The following is a 3,514-nucleotide window of genomic DNA, read 5'->3' as shown; positions in this document are numbered from 1 at the left end:
TAATAGCGTAACATACACAACAACATTTCAGTTGAGAAACATGTGACACTGAGATGAAGACGGACAAAGATGTGCACTGCCACACACACACACACACATCCGCGCCCACACACGCGCAAACACACGCTCATACACACACACTAACACACACACATACCCACACACACCCATTTGGTGCAGTGATCTGTGATGCAATGTTGGGCTTGAGATGCTGAAAGTACAAACACTCATTCACACAAAAGCACACAAACAACAGCAACTGACAGACTGGGACAGATACACAATCATATGCACACGTACACACTCCAGATGTGACTACCCGAGCTAAAGATAATTGCTATAATCAACACCAAATCCCTCAAGCTTAGACACAGCACAGTACTAGAATATCAGAAAAGCAGTTTAGTCAACTAATCCTCACACGTGCACGTGCACGATATGTGTCATAGGCTTATGCATGAGCATCTTCTTCACCGTTACATTTTCTTCAGAAACGATTTACGCTTACATGTGGTTTTACATCACTGGGATGGACCATAGGATTCCACATCTGTGGTGTCGGAGAGTTTGTGTTGTGTGTGTGTGTGAGCAGCAGTGTTTCAGTGCCTGCCTACACGCACCTTTGTGTGTGTTTCCTCTGTTGTCCGTGTGTGCGTGCATGTGTGTCTGTGTTTTTTCTGTTCAGCGTGCATGTATGTGTGTTTGTGTGTGTGTGTGTGTGTGTTACTTCCGGTTGTACCTGCATGTGTGATTCTGTTGTGCATGTATGTGTGTGTGTGTGTGTGTGTGTGTGTGTGTGTGTGTGTGTGTGTGTGTGTGTGTGTGACAGTGTGAGGAGAGATAGGAGGAAGTAGTCAGGATGTGGGGTCTATTGTCTGACCCCACAATGGAGAGATGTGGTCGGCAGGGGGCCAAGGCTCTCAATGGAGGCATTAACATCTGTGGCAAGGAGGGCATTGGTGTGTATGTGTCTGTGTGTGTGTCTGTGTGTGCATGTGTGTGTGTATTAAATGATGAGTGATTCACGTGCCTGACCAGAGGGAGACACAGATGTCCCACTGGAACATCTGTCTCCAGTATTATGATTTAGTACTACATAGAAATAGTCCGGTCTACACTATAGGTGGTCAACACAGACCAAGAAAAATCTAAAGGTGAACCGTGTATTTGGAACAGGGACATTTACGGAAATCTGTGAGTGCTTTGCACGTTAATCCTTTTTGTCTTTCTGTGTTAATGGCACATTGCAGATCACAAGCGCTGAGTCGCCAAATGTGTGTGTCTCAACTTTAGCACCAAAGACATTCACTTACGCACGCGTGCCAACAACAAACACACACACACACACACACACACACACACACACACACACACACACACACACACACACACACACACACACACACACCAACACAAACAAACAAACACACACACATACACAAACAAACACACACCCTTTTAATTCCACTTAATGTTCTTTCCCTGGGCTGACCTCCAGCGGCTCCCAGGCGGGCGGTGCTGGTGACATGAGTATCGTATCATTGTGCTGTATTAGGGGCTACTCGCAGTGGACGTTGCTGAATAAAACACAACTCAAGTTTTCCCGTTTGAACAGGATTTCGCAGATCCACTTGGCCGCTATCACGGCTGGCCCTAGGCACAGCACTGCTCATGGTCTGCTAGCTGTAATTACAGCAATCAGTCATCTGAAGCGACTACTTGGTTTATTCGCACAAAAAGCATCCGAGGGGAGAGTGGGTAATACAACACTGTAAAAGTACCGCCTTGGGTTGTTCTGCACTCCGGGATTATTGGTATTATTCCGCTCCAGGTGGGCATTATTAATTTGTTGATGGTTAAGTTTGAATAGAGACACAGTGGTAGGCACATAACCATAACGGTAAAACAGAGTTTGCAATTGAAAACACTGAGGGTGTAGGTGGGGGGAGCGTCGATCACACATCTCGGCTCCTGTATACAAATTTGAAAAGCAGACCGGGTCCACGAGGGACCAATGATAAAACGACAAACGTGGCATAGGCAAGGCACTAAAGATATATCCTGTACCAGGGGTCGATTATTCTACATTTGTTTATTCCATCGACGGAATCGTAATGCAATGGTTATAACAATTTTTAAGGGCGAAAACCAAGCACAGTTGATTCGCTTCCAAGTGATCCTAACCGCAGTGCGCTATGTTTACTCTGAGCCAAATGAGAGAGAAAAAAGTTGCAGGTCTTAAAGGGGAGAAACGCGGATAGCGGTACTATAAAGCCCAGGCGCGGGTCTTCTTTGGAAGATGTGAATAAATAGGAAAGCAGTCAACATAAAAGCTTGATGGCAACAGTTGGAGTCATGCCGACCCAAATGTTTCCTTCTCTCGCTGTCGCTTCCTCGCCTACTTTTAATCCTAGAGCCTCTCTCCGTTTATTGGCGCATTCAGTGAAAGAACAATAGACACCCATAACAGTAAGGCTACATTAGGAATAATTGCGGTGGGAAACTTACCTTTGTATTATAGTATGGTCAATACGTTGCTGCTGTGGCGGAGCGGGGTTGTAGCTGTGCCCGTTTCCCCACTGTCAGCTTCTTCCAACGCCGCGTAAACTGACGACAGATCCACTATCCGTCCTTTCTCCTCGATCTCGGGCTCGGGTTTTTGATTAATCTCAAGTTATAAATGATTCCATATCTGCGTAGGGTTTTCAGTAAAAAACAAAACAAAACACAGAAGATCGCTCTCTTTTTTTGTGGTACAGCTCACGAAACGTGAGCACACAGAGACATAGGATGCTGACAGTTTTCACAGCCGAACAACTCGCACTACCTCGCTTTGAAATACGAAACCAAAGGAGGAGGAAAAGGAGGAAGAAAACGAATATTAAAACCTTGTTCCGCGGCACCACAACACACACCGAACGCGATAAGAACTCGGCCGCGATCGGTCCATAGGTGCAGTAGATTCTCGGTGAGAATAACTTTCAGCAGACCCGTCCGTCAGGCGTCCGTCGCGCTGCGTGTCTGTGTGCCAATTTCGATGGAGCGGTCTATGCGTGCGTGGGTGCGTGTGCGCGCATTTTGTGTGCGCGCTGCGGCGTGCACCGTAGCGTACTTCTGCAGTAGACGTATCAAATGAAGGATCGGCGAGCGTTGGAACAGAAACACTAACGAGGCCCACAGAAGAAGAGCCGTGCATGCATCAGAATGAGTATAACCGCTTCGTGTTGAAGGCAGTTTTCTGTTTTAGGTCCGAGAGGCTTTGTTTACTCTGTTTGGAACAACAGTGTAGTTGTTGCCTCGAAGTAGGGCGTCTGTGGCACAGACTCGTCTCCGTTTCAGAAGCACAACATGATATATGTGGACTGCCCTAATGAGTTATGACAGGATCTGATTTCAGAAAACAAAAACATGGGATTAGGAGGGAAGATTATGAGATTTGGGGGGATACATCAGGATAATAACCAGACATAAACAAAAATGGGTTGTTGAAGAAATGAAATAATTGGGGTTTCGG

At 46.3% G+C, this 3,514-nt stretch overlaps 1 protein-coding gene across 1 annotated transcript in view; it reads right to left on the bottom strand.

Annotated features, from left to right (window-relative positions):
* Positions 1 to 3,263, bottom strand: part of sema4c (sema domain, immunoglobulin domain (Ig), transmembrane domain (TM) and short cytoplasmic domain, (semaphorin) 4C) — a gene marked incomplete in the record, with an annotated part of 70,646 nt that extends 67,383 nt beyond the window's left edge. The window contains 1 exon segment of the mRNA XM_030357634.1: positions 2,509 to 3,263.
* Between the last annotated feature and the right edge of the window lie 251 nt (positions 3,264 to 3,514).

The sequence above is a fragment of the Gadus morhua genome, chromosome 6, assembly GCF_902167405.1.
Source record: "Gadus morhua chromosome 6, gadMor3.0, whole genome shotgun sequence".
In the NCBI taxonomy this organism is placed as follows: domain Eukaryota; kingdom Metazoa; phylum Chordata; class Actinopteri; order Gadiformes; family Gadidae; genus Gadus; species Gadus morhua.
This window is presented reverse-complemented; position numbering and strand designations above follow the sequence as displayed.